Source organism: Lissotriton helveticus, chromosome 6, assembly GCF_964261635.1.
Source record: "Lissotriton helveticus chromosome 6, aLisHel1.1, whole genome shotgun sequence".
Classification (NCBI taxonomy): Eukaryota; Metazoa; Chordata; class Amphibia; order Caudata; family Salamandridae; genus Lissotriton; species Lissotriton helveticus.
Window position 1 is genome coordinate 804,180,903 of NC_136067.1, and position 19,660 is coordinate 804,200,562.

Consider the following 19,660-nt stretch of genomic DNA (forward strand, 5'->3'; position numbering starts at 1 on the left):
AATTCTCTGTGACTATCTCGAGAGCTCTCATCTTTTCAGGTTCATGGGTGAGCACATTATCCAGTTCATGGTTTATCTTTACATTCTCAGGCTTAAAAGTTCACGATTTATAATGGGAGGATCAGGTCTACAAATCCTAGAATACAACGCAGTTACCTGGACTAAAAGTTAAAATTACACATGGCGCTGGGAAATTTGAGGCCTCTCTATCTGTCACTCTCGCATGCATGCACTCCCATTTCTTTTTCTGCTACATCCTGATCTTTTTTTTCTGCCCTTAGCTTTCTGTCCCCCTCACTCTCTTCATCTTTCTCTTTTTCATTCACTCTCCCCTTCTCTACTTACTCTTGGCTGTAACTGCAGTCAGTGGTGTAAGCAGAGGCCCAGTCACACATATGGTCAGTTGTAGAAGTGACTTTTTTTCTGGGGTCTGTGAGGGATGGTGCATATAATACTAATCTCATGCTATAAATACCTGCCACCCACGTGTGTAAGAGGTCATGGTCATATGGGTTCACAGTTAGACATGCGCAGTAAGGAACCTTATTACGTGCTTTGTCACTGGAGAAATGGAAGAGCGGCAGTGTTGTTCTATTTAACTTATTTATACCTTATGCCAAGGAATGTATTAGTTTTGGCCCCAATCTACTAGAAGGAGCGAGCTGCTCACAGGAATTTAAAAGGCCATCTGTGGAATGATGCTATAGTACATCTCAAAACCCAAGCTTATGTCAAACGAAGCAACAATCTAGAACACCTATTTTTGGTGCTCGTTAGAGAAGCATGACTGGGTAAAGAAAACTATTGTTTTACTGTACACAGGATTGCTTCTTAAAGAAAATATAATGAAAGTATAGAACCTTAATAACAACCTCTGATGGAAGGGCGGTGGCATGTGCATATGAGAGTATGTGCTCACATTGGTGTGTGCTTGTGCATGTCTGTGCGTGTGAGAGTGTGTGCACGCTGGATTTGTTATTTTTGTGGTGGCGCTGTCCTTTATATTGACTTTTACTGCCTGATTCCTGACCTTAGGATGGCCACCAGTGTACAGCACAGTCCCCTGCCTGACCCCAAGACGGCTTCCCTAGTGGTCCCCTACACGGTGTTTTACTTCCCTGGGACAACAATTGGACAGTGACCAGACCTTAAACCTATCCCTAACCTGCCTACACATCAGGACTTGGATCCTGCGGAACTTACCCCAGACTGTGGAGACTTAGCGATTTGGCTGATGCCCGGTGGAGCTACCATATAGCTAAAGAGGAGATGGATTGTGGACTCCCCCTCCCTGCCGTCACCTACCCAGCCGGACCTTGGGCAGATTTTCCCCTCTTCTCTATGTCCTGTCTTCCTCCTACCCCTTTACCCTATCCCCTTACCCTTCCTTGCTCCATTCACCTTGTCCCCTATTTTCTTTAAATGCTTTTCTTGATACTTATGTAACATTTTGAACTGAAGTAAATTGCAACGTTATTGTCCCTCATGTAAAGCGCTCTGATTCCATCGGGTCTAGCCAGCGCTATATAATAACTCATTAATTAAATTTGTTTCCATTAAGTACTCTTTCTCTCTTTGTCTACCTCCCTAGCTCCAAGCTCCTATCCACTCTCCCCTGAATCTCACACCTTGCCTGCTAGTCTGCCTAGCCCCCTGTCCTTTGTGCCCTGTGACTAAGCACTCCTTCTCACATTGTTGGGAAAAGATCCAATATTTATACTCTGGAGTCTCAGCGTACCCGCTGAGCGAGTCCACTGCGCCAAGGGAGCCACTCATAGCTGAGGTATTGTACGGCACCCCTTGCCAAAGCACTCCCTTGCCCCTTTTTGGCAAAGGATCCAGTATGTAGGCCTTGGAGTCTCAGAGACCCCTCTGAGAGAGTCCACTGCGTAAAGGTAGCCTCCCGCAACAAAGATAGGGAAGTGATACCACTTCCCCTGGGATCACAGCTTTCTGGACTTTGGACGTGGCTTTGACTCGTCTACCTGTTTGTGTCCCAGTCGCCCTTCCCCTACTCTTTCCATGCAGTGTCCTTCACCCTCCCCTCCTTTTTCCCGCCTTCATTACCTGTCTACTTCCCCAGCTCCTTCCCCCTCCCCTGAATCTTTCCCCTTACCTGCTTTTCACCTTACGTATTTGTGCTTATTGTTTATCTTGACCTTACAAGTAACTATGTTGCCATGCTCTAATAACTGTGTAACCTATGTAACGATGTAATGTGTAACTATGATCTGATGCTCATGTAAAGCGCTCTGATACCTCCGGGTCTAGCCAGCGCTATATAAAACCTTTAAAATAAAAAATAAAATATGGCACTTCACTACGTACTGGGCTAATTTGTAAATGGTGAGAGGAAGTGCCAGATACAAGTGAGGGAAGATAATTTAAACAGTATGGAAATATGCGTATATCAAAGTACAAACCAATTTTGTTACCTCTTTTCTTTTTTTGACTTGGATGGTAATACCCAAAACCTCTGGGGAAGGTAATCATCAGTAACATGACTGTTAAGTTTTGGATTATTATATAAGTAACCCTCAAGAAACTCCATGACTTTTAGCCCCAATTCAATTAAAATGTTGCTGTAAAATGTACCATTTGTCCCCCTTTAGAAAGAATTCTTGGGGGAAACCTACGTTCCACAAGCCTCCTTAAGAACAATAGGGCTCACTCGCTTGCCCATATCTATTCAGGAGGTGGGGGGCACTTATTTTCTCTGGCAAATCCCCTGTTAGGGCTTTTTTTTTGGTGGGGCATGACTTGTTGAGTGCTGTTTCTCCTTCTCCTTCATTGCTGTCTCTCTTACAAGGGGAATGCTATAACATATGTAATTTATGTCTAATTATAAAACTATATTAACATTTTTTATATATTTTGTTCTTCAATGATAATTAATTGGGAATATTTTGGGCAACTTTTTTTGGGGATATTTTTTCCCAATTCAATAAAATAACGCAGTAAATGTTACATTTACATTACACTACCAGGCTCCTCTGCTTCTTCTGCTCCACCCTCAATGTCTTCAAAGCTTCTAATGTTTATTATGGACCAGACTTGCTAGTTTCAAGTTGACAATTTGAGTTCTGGGTGTTTAATCTGTACTAAAAGTCGCAGGAGAGTCTATGTCAACCCCCTAAGAGGGTAAGTAATAGAGTCAGGGTGAACTTTTGCGCTAAATCGTGTTTTTAGGTCACAATAATCAATACAAAAATGCTCAAAGGATAAGAAAACGGCCACTGATCATTTCCTAGATGGAGACACAAGCCTCCAAAAGACAAAAAAGCGAGATTATCTTGAGCAAATGTCCAATTTATAAATGTCCACAAGTATGCTGTAGCACATATGTTCTCCGCTTTATTTTCAATCTTGCAACACATTCAAGGCGATACCATGGCCAGCCGTATTTTCAATCTTGCAACACATCCAAGAGTGATACTGTAGTCAACATGGGTGTTGTCTGTGGTAAATCCCTCTAGCATCCTCAGGGCTACAGGAAATAAGTAACCAACCCATACGCATCTTGGGTTATCATCCCCAACTAGAATTAGATTTATGAAAAACCAAACTCATATATTAAAAACATGAAGGTAGCAAGTAATAAAAATGAATTGTCAGCAAAGTCCAAGCGAAAATAGTAAGAGCATAGTTAAAAAGGTCAATCGTATGTGTGATTGTTTAGATGTCACATAAAAAAAATGTGAGAGAAAGTTATGAAACAAATTAGTAAAGGAAGGAAGGTATGGGTTATAGTTAACCCCCCTTATGTGTTGGGAAGTGCCAATCTGTAAACTACGTGTTTGTGAGAGAAATAACAGCCAAAGGGAAATTAACTACCACCTCACCATAGATATCATCCTGCTCACCAAATCAATTGCTTTATTTAAATTGTAATTCAGCTTATATATGAGTGGAATCAGATAGCTCTCTAACTCCTAAATGAAAAATCATTGTATAATAAAGAAAGCCACACATTTGAAATTACACTGTAAAACAGCAGTAAACCATTACATTGTATTTATACTTTAATATGGGTGGCTGCCGGCCCACACACCGATCCAGAGATTAATTGAACTGTACAAATTCTGTAATAAAGAGATTCTATTATTACTTTAGGCCTCATACCAACCAAATGTACTTGCAAAAAAACTGGTCCCCATATAGGGGAGGAGGTGTGGCGCCGCGGCCAGGGCGACTGACGCTGGAATCTGGGGATCACGGTTCGATCCCCGGCTCCGGCGGCAGGTTAGCCCAGCACCATGCGACTCTGGGCAATAGCTTGCTTAATCTTCCCGACGGCCCCCAGCGCCTAGAGACCCTAACGGGTGATTGTGCGCTATACAAATGTGGATTATTATTATGTGGATTATTATATAACACACTGTGAGTCTTTTCAAGGTGCGGGGGCCACTTTCGGCCGTAATTCAACTTGAATCACAATCCTAAATATCAAAAATATCATCGTTATTTAATCTATACGTGAGACCGCTGGCTGAGGTCGCAAGGCAGTGGGGCCTAATTATGGTCTCGTATGCCGACGATACTCAGCTGGCGGTTACCCTCAGCGGGGATGCGGATGTTGATGCCCCCAGGTTTCAGAATGGACTGAAGGCGGTGGCCAGCTGGATGACGGCGCACTGTCTCCAGCTTAACGCATCAAAGACCGAGGTTATGATTGTCGGAAAGAGAGTGGAGCTCTGGGGGGACAGCTGGTGGCCCTCGGAATTGGGACCATCCCCTACTCCGGTCTCAGAATTAAAAAATTGGGAGTCTGGCTGGATAGTAGCCTTAACTTTGTTGCCCACACCAAAAAAACCACGGCCTGTTGTTTCGGCGTTCTCCGGGGCCTATGACCGGTCCTTAAATTTTTTGATTCCCCGACCAGGCAGTTGGTGATTCAGGCAACGGTAATCTCCCGGCTTGATTACGCCAGCTCTCTCCTGGTGGGGGCTAACCAGGCAGAAATTACCCGTTTGCAGCGGGTTCAAAACGCTGCAGCTACAGCAATAGTAGGCCTGCCAAGATGCTGCTCCGTTTCCAATGTTCTTCGCTCCCTGCACTGGTTGCCGGTGAAGATGAGGATTCATTTTAAGGTTTTGTGTTTGGCTTTTAAAATCCTGAAAGGCACCGCCCCTCAGATCCTGTCTGATCTCCTGTCCTTTTATGTCCCGGCACGCTCTCTCCGATCTTTGGGCCAGGCCCTTGCCGTGGTCCCCCGATTTAAGTTGTGTCGTGCCGGTGGCCGATCCTTCCGTGTGAAGGCTGCGGCTATCTGGAACTCCCTTCCGGTTGAAATTCGTATGCTGGAGGATCTTTTACATTTTCGGAAAGCCATCAAGACTTTTTTATTCTAATCCCCTTGTAGTCGTTCCTTCTCTGCTTTTTGTTGGTAGTGTTATGTTTTTCCTTGTCGGGCGCCAGGACGCTCCTTCGCTGGAGCAGCTGTGCGCCTAATAAAAAATATTAACATAACATAACATAACATAACATCTGCTCAAGTAAATAATAGGAGCATCAACTACCAATCCAAATGGACCAAACATCCATCCAATCAAGTAAATAATAGGAACATCAACTACCAATCTAAACAGAACCATAATATTGGGCCAAAAAGTCAGAACCATTCTTACACATATCTTCATAATGCTCAGGGAGAGTGCTCCTCGTGAGTAATGGCATGCCGCAATCATGACATCTTAAAATGTCAATTTATACATTACAGATCACATGACCACATAAGTCAAGGCAAACACAGTAGATGGACTATATTGTATCACCTACCTAGCCTTGCGCCACCTTACTTTGGTTCCAAATCCTAGAACAAGACATAGTAAACACAGTAGACTAACCGTATTTTATCACCTCCTTACACTGGTGCCATCGTGCTCTGGTTCAGATTTGTGATGTTTTCAACAGAAACCATTAATCATTTTCTGAGATAAAGGTGCCACAGTGTTGAAAAGAAAGTGTAAATCACACAAAGTGTCCAATCTAGATAGGTGTACGGCCATTTTTGCGACACAACTTCATTTTCTAATGAAAATCTTAAAACGTGGTTCATCACATATATGTACATCAATGACACCAATACCTACTCCAGAGGTTCAGTGGTCAGTGGTCCACCAACTTCAGTGGTCAACACAAATCAAATCAAAGGTTTGTTACTCAATCCTCTTTGTTATAAAACTTTCACCATATTTTGGTGATCTCAAAAGCTCAACGGAGAGGGAGAGGGACCTAGCTTTAGTGGCCAATAGTGTGGACCCCAGAACTTATGACTATCCGCGGTCAGGACAAGCTTTGTTTTTCCCGGGTTTAATTTAAGATGGTTATGGTCCATCCAACGTTGTATATATAACATTGTAGCCTGAAAATCTACGGCAGAGCTGTGAGAGCCATCAATCTTGAAGACCAACTGTAGGTCGTCAGCATAGTTGAAGACTGTCACCTTTCTTTCCTTCAGCGATTGAATCAAAGGAGCAATATAAATATTAAACAAGTGGGGGGAGAGTGCCGAGCCCTGTGGAACTCCACAGGTGATTTTACGTGGGGGGCCAAAAAGTTTCCTTGACGGACACCCTGAAACCGATCAACCAGAAATGAGGTGAGCCAGGAAGCAGCCACGCCTTGAATGCCAGCAAGTTTGACAACAAAGTATTGGCATATGAATCAGTGCAATTATAAGTCATTATGCTAGTGAAAATTATATTTCATCACTCAATTGGTGAGTGGACTATCTTAAAATCATGTGGTAACCTATAAGCACTAAACAGTAAGGCACACTAAAACAACCAAGTTGTTAGAAGTGTTTTCAGTGGCCATCACAAATCAATCCAAGGGTTCATTAACCAATCCATTTTGACATGAAAACTTTCACCATATATTAGAAATCTCAAAAGATAAAGGTCCCTCAGGAGGTAAAGTATAGGAGTTTTAAAACCCATTTAGAAAGGCAGTAAGGAGCTAATACAAAGATGTTGGCCACATGCCTATCACGAGCCCAAAAAGTATTATAGCATATGATCTATATTGTAGCTCCTGCTATATATTTTGGCCCCAGTCCACCTCATGTAACTTCATAATCTTTATTATTTTTTGGGGATATATTTTCCCAATTCAATAAAATACCTAAGTGAATGTTATATTTAATTTACATGTATTAGGCTCCTCTGCTTATTCTGCTCCACCCTCAATGTCTTCAAAGCTTGCAATGTTTTTTATGGACCAGATGTGTTCCTTCCAAGGTGGCAATTTGAGTTCTGGGAGGTTAAACTGTACTACAAGTCCCAGGATAGTCTCTGTCAACCCACTAAGAGGGTATTCTGAGACTTAAAACTGCACTACAAGTCCCAGGATATCTTCTTAGTGGGTTGATGGGTAACTATGTAAGTATTGAGTGAAAACACAACTGTTGGCCATGAACACGACCGTCAGGTCAAAATGCATCAGCAACTTTTGAGCCAATACCTTCAAGTGCTGCAACCTTTTTTCCATAGAAATATTTGAGTCCAGGAGGTCTGACTCTTATGCGAACACCATCAAACTGCAGTGCACCACATTGAAATGAACCGGGTTGTAAAAAAACAGTATATTCGAAAAAAGTGGCAGCGACCGGTTTGAACTTTACATGTAAGGATAAAATATCAGGTACACAACCATGCAAAGGAGGATGCCGTGGTCATGCACTGAACAGATGCCATTGGAGGGTTCTTCCTGACCGGAATTCTCCCCAAGGGAGAAACAATCGGAATGTTGTTGCTTGCATGTACAGGTTAATAGGACGAGATCACAAACCGTACTGATCCACATCGGACATAGCAACTAAGTTTATCACAGATCCCACAGAAAGTAACACTCTATCCGATTTGGGGTGAAGGACTGTATAACTCTTTTATTGGAAACAACACGTAATGCTTTAATAGGAACATCAATTTTGTAATTGATTGTATCTCGAGCTTGGGCAGGGTAACAGAAGCTTAAAGGAATATGGAAGCAATATTATTGGGCCTGATGTACAGAACATTTTACCAGTGAATAAGAACTTTATTGTTGGTTAATTAAAACCCTTACATTATAAAAATGCTAACTACATATTCTTAAAAGAAACGTTAATTAAAGTTATTCAAATTACAACTAACATTTTGCTTAAAACTCTGGGGAACTTCTAAGCAATTAATGTTCGACTCGGGGGCCAGGTTCTGGTCAACAGTTCATAACTGGTCGACAAACTGTTACTGCGTCCAATGATGCGGTATTGCGCTGCTGTAGTGTGGCGTGATTAGCGGCACCGATGGCTTCCAATAGATTTAACGCCTTGATAACAAACTTTGTTATCCTGATATTCAAATTTGTGTTCTCCGGGTTAAAGGCTGCTATTATGGCTTGACGGCATGATCGAATTCCGAGCCTTATACATTCTTCTCGCAGTAAAAATCGTCTAAAAATAATCATTGTGGAGCATAAGCAAACCATATGTTCAATTCCTCCGGTATGGTAGCCACACAGCCTACATTGGGTATGATTGTCTTGGCGTCGCCATTCTGGGAGATTCTTTAGAAAAGGCCATTTGCCCAACCCCAGGGTCAGGAACTTTCGTTTCAAATAAAGTGCGAACGCACTTGATAAATGAAGGGGTACAACGCCTGGTTTAAAGTTGCTAATCACTGCCCAAACGTGTTTCCTTCTTGACAATATTGACCTATCCGAGTGAAAGGACCACAACCTAACACTCTTCTTGATAACTGCTTTTAATGCTAGCTGGGAGGGGTTTGTTCCCCAGAATTCCTTAATACCGAGTTGTTGTAAACTGTGGTCCAGGTGGAGCCGAAGTGTCGCAGGGTTTCTGTTCTCACACAGAACTGTGCACAGAGGATTGGAACCTCGGAGAATTAGGGTGACCCAAAATTCACCTAAGTACCCAACAAACCCCTTACCGAGCTAGCTACAGTGTCTCATTGGTCATAACAAACTCCCAATGTTTAGACAAACCAGAACATGAACTTACAGTACCTCAGGATACGTGGAACTCATGAACACTCTTTCGTTATACTATTATTACAAACCAGAACATGGAGTAAAGAAGAACACATGTGCATTTGAAATGTTTATTTACTAATGCCGTCTTCTCAGGCGCAGTATCTTAGATAATACAAGTGAACATATTATCAATAGCAAAGTTACCAGCATAGTTACTAGTACATAAACAGCGAACGGTGACAGCATGATAACATGCTGTAAATGAATAAGCGTTAACAACACTTATATCTCACCCTCCCTAACACACATATTATATTATTAGCTAAGAAGGTGTCTTTGGGTTGAATTAGGGCGGGCCCATACCTTAGTGTCCTAGCATGAAGGAATCACATCAGCATACACCAGCTCTCTCTTCATGTGAACCGCATCAAGTGTGTTATTGTGCCTCAAGCAAAGCAATATAAAACCAGCCTCAAGCCCAAAGTTGGCAGAAGCTGCACTTATGTTATGTCTATGAAGCCGTGAAGATCAGACCTCATAACAAATCTGTATCGTGTTGTTCCTGAAACTTCAGCACTCTCTGTACAGACATAGTTTATTAAGCAAAGCTGATATCAGAGTAATAACATATTATTCTCATGTAAACCACAACGAACTACTAGGGTGAAAGCTAAATCAACAATTAAGTGTCGTGTGCAGAAGTTGCAAAAAGGAAAAATGGCGTTTAAACCTCTAATGAGCCTATGCTAACTTAACACGGTATAAAGATATCCAGTAGCTACATGACACCCCCCCATGATCCGGGAACGGACTAAATAAGATAACAGAAGTGCCATCACATGAGAGCAGAGTGCAACATTATATGAGCATGGTTCTCAAACTAAACATTAAAAAAAATAGCAAAAATTGTAATAAAATGTAATGCTAAAAAATAGCCAAAAAGTTAATAGTGGCTCAAGCCAATAGGCAATGGAATAATAAAAAACTTGACAGATAAGTCAATTAATGTCAATGAAATGCTAGTACTTCAGCATGTCAATACACGGAAGTGTCTAGGACAGAACTGTGTATGCAAAATAAGCAGCAACAGCCTCCAACAGGAAATCACCGTCTTCATCCGAAAACAGTTCAGCCATCCAATTTAAAAGTGGAAAAGAACATACGTGTTCTCCCAGCACCGGATCCTCTATCACCATCAGAGGACAGCTCGGTGGGTTTTCAAGAAAGCTCAGTTCCAAGAAATCCTGTGCTGCCGCCAGTATATTCCAGGGACCAATTAGTCCATGCATAACTGCTAAGGCCATAATCCTCTCGCCAGGACAAACCAACTCGTGAGTAATGATAGGACTCATCAGCTGATTAAAGTCGACGTCAGGAGAAACCGGTCCGCAGAGACACAAATCAATGGCCCAATCGAAATCACAGGCCAGGCAGTGAAATACAGGCTGGACACAGGTGAAGTAGGAGAATCGAAAAGATAATCCATATGCCGTGCTCAATATCGCTAACGGCAATGTGCCAAAATATTCAAGCATGCGATTGCGGAACAGCGTCAGTAGCTGCCGGGCGGTGCCTTGTACAGGAAGGACATCCATATTTAAAGATACAGAAAACCACTAGAGCGCCCGCTGCTAATGCAAGTAAAACTGGGAATCCACCAAACAAAGATGAAAAAATAGAATGAAAGAAAGCAGGGATGACTCCAAAAATTGTTTCAAAGGAAGTCACGAGACCACTGCTAACAGTTTTAAAAAAATGTGCCAGGCCCTTTGTGGAGGACGCGTTAAAGATAGTACGAACCATCACGCCAAAATGTAAAGGCAAATCAGTATTTAAAAGGGCCTGAACCTCTGTACGGGTGTTCGCTACGTGAAGAACGAAAGTTTCACGAGCCGAACTCAAGGCCACCTCCTTCTGGGACAAAAGAGCCCTTATTCTTGCCATGCCGCTGAATTCTGCTCTCAAGGTTGGTATCTGTGGCCAGATGGAGGACTCCCTGTGTTCATGTGTGGGAGGATACAGAACATTCCTACAGCAAATAACACGTTCACTTACTGTTACAATATAAGGTACACCCTTTATTAACCCGCAACACTCTTCATTATTTAAAAGTAAATAACTACCATTACCTAATAAGGTAAATGTGGGGATGATAGCAGGAACCGGTGTGCCTTGCAAAACACAAGCCAAATTCGGTCGGTGTTGGTTGCATGAACCGTGTAATTGTATGTGTCTACACATCAATGAATGATCTGGTGTCTCAGTACACTCCTCCCCATTTAGATAAACTTCTTGACCATCTTTGAAACACCTGTATGTGTATGGAAGGGACCAGACTTCATGAAGAAAACCACTACCCAATGGTTCATAACGACCAATTGGTACATATTTCATACAATTTGAAAATTAATACAAAGCAAAAGGCAGCGTTATTAAACCGTGGATAAGCCACGTTGCAGCAGTGGCCTCTGCCACGGAAAAAGGCAAAGATTCTAACCTCTCAATATGTAACATACTAAAGGTAGCATCACGCATTGAAAGCAAGCGTTGTTTGTCAGTCAAATTAAACGGGGCAAAGAGTGAAGAAACGTTCATGTACGTCCAGGGAACCTTATTATTTTTCAGAGTCTGAAGGGTCCACGCAAATTGCATTATTGACCGTAACTGATTTTGACCATGGTACAATACTGACACTTCATCATGCACAATATCCACAACGGACGACACAATATTATCTAAAGTGTAAATACGGGAAGAAAGCACGTTAATACTATTGTCAACAACTGCAAGCACTTTCTCCAAATTCGCCTGATCAATGGCCCTAAGGCGTGTAGCAGCCTCAATCTGTGATGTTTTCCAAATTTCATTGTAAACTGCATATATCCACCTTTTTGACCTGCCACTAGCCGGACCTTTAATGAAATCATTTAAATCCACGTCTGCATTCAGTTTAGAAACGTGACTTTTAACTGCAGGTAAAGTAGAATGCTTCAGCCAATTTTGACACAATTTGCCTACAGAATAAGTTGTGACAGTGTGGACTAAGTCAAAACGGGGATCAGAGCTAACAGTTTTAAAACCGTCAGATAAACCTAAGAATCGATGCTGACAAGAATCAGCACCACGGTGCCAAAGCAACCAACCATTTGGATCCAAACTGGAAATGTTAAAGGAAGAATTAAGGAGTAGGGCCTGTAATTCTCTAATGGATAACTGAGTAAAATTACTCCAACCATCATATTCCTCCAAATCCGGGACAGAAGGGGTGTTTAATTTTTTTGAAGTAGCCAATCCAAAGCATGTGGTCTGGGAAATTGTTTCATTTAAAAACAACATATGATTCGGGATGAGACATGCACGGTGCAAAGCCTCTATGCCTTGCACCTGCCAGGCTCTTGAACCCCAGACTGATTTAAGGTCTATTGTTTCCTTCCATACATCGTAGCCTCCAATAACTAATTGATCAAGGAAGGCCTTCGAATACAACAATTTAGTATCGGTAAGTCTAACCTTGGAATTTGGCATTTTAATAAATTTAAAATAAAAGGACTCGGGATTGGACTGGTTAAAGTCAGTGAAATAAGTATACTTTTTCAGAAAAGTTCCCGAACTGCCTAGAGCAGGCGCTGGGCAATGTTCCCACTGTGTAAAATTAACAGTATCCCTTCGTGATGATGTTTTATGTAAGAAGTGGTTGCCATAATGTTGGTAGCAAAATAAATCACCATAATTAGCAGATTCTAAATATAAATCCTCAGCATCAAAGGCAGCATAATATTGCAAATCAGAAAACAAACTTTCAACTGTATTAACATCCCAGTCATCAGAACGAATGTTTTGTTGCACTACATCCCCATATTCACTCTAAGTACATTAGGAACGTTAACGACTTCCGTTGGGCCATGAATTTGAAATCGAACCGCATCCCACACTATTCCATCAAGGACAGGCCATGCTGTGATGTTAACCAAAGTTAAGTCTCTTTTCAATCTGTGAGTAGAATGAGACGAGGACAGTGGGGCCAAAGTTTCATTTAGATGTGTAATGCACGTTCTTTCCTCGACATAGTGTCCATTGATCAGTCGAAAAAAATAAAACACAAAACCAATTGACATAAAGAGGTAAACTGAAAAAAAGGACCAGCCAAATGTATGTCCAAGGGGGAACCAAAAAATGTTTTTTAAACAGGCTGGCATAAACTGCAATACGAGAGGGTTTCTTCGAGGCAAGGGAAACAGAGTCAAATGAAAATCTGGATTCCGTGGCTAAACGTGCTTGCAGGTCAGGCATGGACAAATCAGTGGGGTAGGTATATTCTATCTCATCATTGTTAGTTCCGGGTAAAGTATTTAACAAAGGACTGGAAACAGCAGGTAACTCAATGGCCACTTCAGGCTCAATAATAGAAGCAGTGGGCATAACTGAATTTCTCACAATGGAAGGACATGAAACAGCCGGTGTCATGCTAAGAAGAATCGGCCACTCTGTGTATCTTGACATTGTCAATTGAAATAAACCTGTTTTCCTTACAACCAGGAAGTGGTGGTAAAATGACTGTTCTGGTGCCCTTCACTCCAAGGACTGGAACCGGAGCTCGATAGGAAGGACCAAATTCTTTCTTGTTATCGATCTTCTCTCGAACCAGTTCTCCAACTTGGGGTAGCCAGCCGACTACCGGGATCTGCAACGCATCATCCGATGTGGAGGGCAAATGTTCCTTTGCAAGACTGTCTCTGGTCTTTTGTAGATTTTGTAAAACATTGCAATGTTCATCTGCGTCAAAGGAAGTGGCGTGAACCACACAGTCTAGACCGTCAAGGTCAGGGACGTACATCTTGATGCCAAAGAGCATTTAGTATGGGGTCCGCCCACCCAGAGACCTTCTAGGGAGATTATTAAGCGCACGCTGCACGCCATTGAGGTGGGTCAGCCAGTTTCTGCCAGTGCCTATAACTCGAGCTGTCAATGATTGCTTTAAATCACGGTTCATTCGTTCCACTACACTGTTACCCTCAGGTCTGTAGGGAGACGAAAACTTGACTTGGACCCCCAACGAAGTGATGGCATCCTTATACGCCTTAGAGGCGAAAGCCGGACCCTGATCCGAATGGAAGGTACCACAGGCAAAAATCCCTATAAAGACACGCAAATCTCTAATGACAGTCCGTGAATCAGCGCTGCGATGGGGCCATACCCACACAAAGCGTGTGCATGAGTCAACTGCTACTAAGATGTACTTATACGCAGTATCAGAGGAAAAAGGACCGCAGTGATCTAAATAAACACAACCCAGTGGTTTATTAGAAATGTACAACTGTGTCTGTGGCGGACGCGTAGCAGTAGAAGGTTTAATCTGCTGGCATATGTCACAAAGAAGGACATAATCACGCGTCTGTTTGTACAGTTCCCGCCACCAGAAACGTTGTTGTAATTGAGTTACAGTGGCCGAGACGCCCGCATGCGCAGACGCCACACCTTCATGCGCCGCTGTAATCAAGTCAGCCCTGCGATCCGAGTTGGGAATCAGACGTTCACCAACATCTGGAATTGTCACAAAAGGAACCTTTTCGGGACTTAAGTGGTATTTGTATTTCGAAGGGAATCCCGAAGGATGTTTACCTCCCTTCTCACAGGCAGCAACTGCCGCTAAGATGTCGCTATCAATCTTAGTTTTGGACCTAGTAACTGCTGCAACTAAGTATGTAGATACTTCTGATTTCGCCGCTTCATCCGCAAGCGAGTTACCGACAGCGTGAACCCCAAGACGCTGATGGCCAAAAGTATGAATTACATAAACGAGTGGTAACTTATCCTTAAGTTCAGCCACTCGAACCCAGATCAATTTATGTTTTATTGTGCTACCCTTGGAATCACGAAAGTCATTCTGAATCCAAAAGAACAAGTTTTCATTGTAAGACTGGACACAGTAAAAAGAATCACTTATAATAAGAGTAGTAACACTAGGATCCGCGTACTCCAACGCTAGTAAAAGAGCACGAAGCTCTGCCAATTGTGCGGTGCAATCTCCAAGCGGCAATGTGTGCACCTCCTTGGATATGAATTCATCGTTCAACATAGCACCGACCACAATGGCGCATGCGGAAACGTAGGCATGTTTAGAGCCATGCGCAACCTGCGCCGAACCATCAGTGTAAATGATGCAATGGAAGTCCTCCAAAGGTCGCATAGCTAGAGGAGCAGGATGAACGAACTCATACTGCAAGTACTCCTGCGACCGCAACGAGGCGTCAAAGATAAACGTGACATCCGTGGACGTCAAGGACGCAGCCCACTGAATCCACCGAGGGTGCAAAGCTTTTGAATTCGGTACACTGGCTTTCGTGACTGCCTCCAAGTGAGGACAGGGTGTTACAACCAACATGCGTTTCCCTTGTGACAGAGCCCGTTCCTTAAGAATAGCCATCTGTACAGCTGTTAAAACCTTTTCCACAGTGGGAAACCGCATCTCAGCCGAAGTGTACAAGTGTGACTTGTAAGCAATAGGTACTGTGTCTCCTTCATTAAAAGTGAGGTACGTGAATCCCACTGTCCCTGGTATTATTCTTATCACCAGGTTGGTATGGTTATCACGAGTCAGTAAGAACTTAGAAGCGAGCAAATCAGCCTGCAAGGATTGCAAAATGGCGGAATGCTCAGGCAGCCAGCATGATTTAGAAAAAGTTGGTTGTATCAAAGCATACAATGGCTTGATACGCTGGGCATATTCCGAAATGTATGTTCTCCCGAAATTTAGGAAACCCAGCAAGGACTGTAATTTTTTCAGTGTTGTAGGAGCGCGCAACTGTGCACACTTCTCTAAGAAGTGAGGAGCCAAACCTCTACCTTCATTGTTGAGCTCATAGCCCAAAAACAACACTGTGTGTTCAGCAATGTGCGATTTTGCAAAGTTAAATTTGTAACCCATGTCAGCGAAGTTACAAATAACAGAATTTACACGACACAGATGCTCCCAAATATCGTCGTCTGTGAGATATATGTCATCCACATACGAACAAGCATCCGGGTCGAGTGCCTCCAGAATAGAGACAATGCGAGCGGTAAATATACCAGGACTATTCTTATAGCCCATTGGAAGACGCCGGAATTGTTTTTGGACTCCAGCGCTCGTAAAACTGGTCCATTGGGAGCTAAAGCTGTCCAATCTGTGGGCATAAAAACCGTTGGATATGTCAAGCGTTGTCTTGAAACGCTTTCGCACGAGACCATCCACAAGAGCAGAGCCGTGAGTATTCTGTACTGCACAGTTACGGCAATGCGAGTTTAAATGCCGGTAATCCAAAACCAAACGATATGACCCGTCAGGTTTGTTCACAGTAAAAAGGGGATTATTCATCGGTGACACACACGTTTCCATAACTCCCTGATATTCCAATTGTTCAAGGATTTCCGCGACGGAAGATTTTGCTTCACGCCGAATGGGATATTGAGGTTGAGGCTGCGGCTGAGACCGCAACGGAATTTCGTGGCAAGACGACAATTTATCCCAACCACATTGGTTACGGTACAGAGCCGGCGCGAGAGCCCGAGCCCACTCTTCTGCAAAACGCTGCGCATGCTCTTTCGAGACAGTGTTCGCGAAACTGGGGAGGATCACCTCCTCCCCTCGCGGCGCCGCGAGCACAAAAGGTGGGGGCCAGTCAGCCTCGGAAAGCAAAATATCATATGTAGAAGACAGATTTTCCCAAAATACACCTTTAACGGTACGCTGTATGTCACCTTCTATTAACAGGACAATTTCATAAAGTCTTTCAGGGGGAGCAAGTCTCGTATCCGCTGTTTCTATCACAACGTAGACATCAGTCGCTGTCACCCTCAGTAGTGGACGCAGCGCCTCTCTGACTATGGTTATCTCCGCCGCGCTGTCCAGCAAGGTCAGAGCCCACGTCAGATTCCGAAGCCGCGTTCTCACTATCTGTGGCATATCGATGCGCTGTTAAGGCTGCGACTTTCTTTTTCGCAAACTGCGGTCTCTTTGGCGTAGAATCCTCCTGCTTCCATGCGCCTTCTGTCTGGCGGGGCTGCCCACGTCCTTGTTGGCCACCACGTCCCCGTCCGCCTCCTCCTCCACCGGTCTTCGGGGCCGATGAGTCCTGAAAGGAACGAGGAGAGCGTTGATCAGAAACCTGAAATCGATCAGGTGATTTAATCATCGCGCGATCGCGCAAATCATAAACTTTCTCAGCCGGCGCAGGGACTTGTGTTGCAGGATATGATTCCTGAGTTTGCTGCTGTTGCTTCCCCTGTTTCTGTTTCTGAGGCCAATTCTGTTTTTTGGACTTTGGTTGTACATCTGCCGCAGCAGACTGCACTTGTGGTGGTTTCTTCTCCTTAACCGTGAAGTACTTTAAACCCTTACTTGTGCGACCAATAGTTTTATAGGCGGCCACCACAATCTTCGCCAACTGGCGGGGCTTTTCGGCATCGGGTAACGCTGCCAGTGCATTAAAAACCTGGAAGTTCACAGCATCTCCCTTGATGTTGGAGAGTATGAGATCACTTACAATCTCAAAAGAACCACACAGGCGCATACCCAATTCAACCGCTGCCTCTGGACCGTGATCATCTTGAACACGTTTTATGATCGTAGGCAGTACAGCCATAGATGGGGTGCCGAAACACCTCGCATAAACAGCCGCAAATGTTTTACCCCAACTTTCACAGTCAACGAGTTCGGGAGTGATATCCTTAGGTAAAGTAATCGTCAACATTCTATGTTTATCAGCAGGAGTAGAATTGGGACACACGGCTTCCAGTTGGTCAAATTTCTCGGCCAGCCAAAAAGGAAAATCATCTTTATTATCAGGGCGTTGACCAAAAACCGAATTTACCATAACTGGAATGAGCCGTAAACCACCACGTTCCGTTTGAACGGCCGGACCCCCCGGGGGACCACCCGGGAGATGACGACCTATGTATTGAACCAATGCACGAATCACGGAAATTGAGACTACATGTAGCCTGCGAATTTCTGCAAGGGTACAAGCCCTGTGGTTCGGGTGCGGGGTAAAACCACCCAATGCAGGCCAGTTAGTACCTGGAATTGAGAGTGGACCTAACCTCGCAGCGGACAAAGAGTGGGGGAGGGCGCCATCAAACCAAACTCGATGCTGCCAATGATCAATAGGTATTTCCAGTGCCCTGTACGGTGTATACTCAGCCGGTACAGGGGAGGCCGTGTAGGAGTGGAACAAACCAGAAGTTGCGTCCACAGCCGGAAACGTAACCCAAGAGTAAAACAATTCAAAAGGGAACGCCGGATCAGCACACACCACTAAAATCACAGCCATCCCATCCACCGGGACTTGGTACGTCTGTAGATGTGTGCGCACCGCTACGCGACTATGTTGCGAAATTGCCACCGCCGCCGCCATGATAACACTGGAATTACGGAAAAACAAAGAATACTTTGTAGCACAACTGGGTAGTAATTCAAAGAAACTGTTTTAGAAAGAATCAAGCTTGAAAAAGACCTATTACCACAAATAGGTAGGTTTCACCGACACCCCGTTTTCCGGAAACGGATGTGAAGGGGTTAAGGTTCGAACGATATACTACTCGAGTGTCATGATATAAGACCACCGAAAACGTTGGGCGCCATGTCGCAGGGTTTCTGTTCTCACACAGAACTGTGCACAGAGGATTGGAACCTCGGAGAATTAGGGTGACCCAAAATTCACCTAAGTACCCAACAAACCCCTTACCGAGCTAGCTACAGTGTCTCATTGGTCATAACAAACTCCCAATGTTTAGACAAACCAGAACATGAACTTACAGTACCTCAGGATACGTGGAACTCATGAACACTCTTTCGTTATACTATCATTACAAACCAGAACATGAAGTAAAGAAGAACACATGTGCATTTGAAATGTTTATTTACTAATGCCGTCTTCTCAGGCGCAGTATCTTAGATAATACAAGTGAACATATTATCAATAGCAAAGTTACCAGCATAGTTACTAGTACATAAACAGCGAACGGTGACAGCATGATAACATGCTGTAAATGAATAAGAGTTAACAACACTTATATCTCACCCTCCCTAACACACATATTATATTATTAGCTAAGAAGGTCTCTTTGGGTTGAATTAGGGCGGGCCCATACCTTAGTGTCCTAGCATGAAGGAATCACATCAGCATACACCAGCTCTCTCTTCATGTGAACCGCATCAAGTGTGTTATTGTGCCTCAAGCAAAGCAATATAAAACCAGCCTCAAGCCCAAAGTTGGCAGAAGCTGCACTTATGTTATGTCTATGAAGCCGTGAAGATCAGACCTCATAACAAATCTGTATCGTGTTGTTCCTGAAACTTCAGCACTCTCTGTACAGACATAGTTTATTAAGCAAAGCTGATATCAGAGTAATAACATATTATTCTCATGTAAACCACAACGAACTACTAGGGTGAAAGCTAAATCAACAATTAAGTGTCGTGTGCAGAAGTTGCAAAAAGGAAAAATGGCGTTTAAACCTCTAATGAGCCTATGCTAACTTAACACGGTATAAAGATATCCAGTAGCTACATGACAGAAGTTTGTGGCTAGCATGACTTTTCTGGATTTCTTGCCAGAGTCTGGCCTCCAAGGAACCCTCCCGGGTGTGATGCAGTCTGTTGCAAAACTTTATAAAAGTTCCAGGTTCAACGCCGGGATGGTCTGATAGA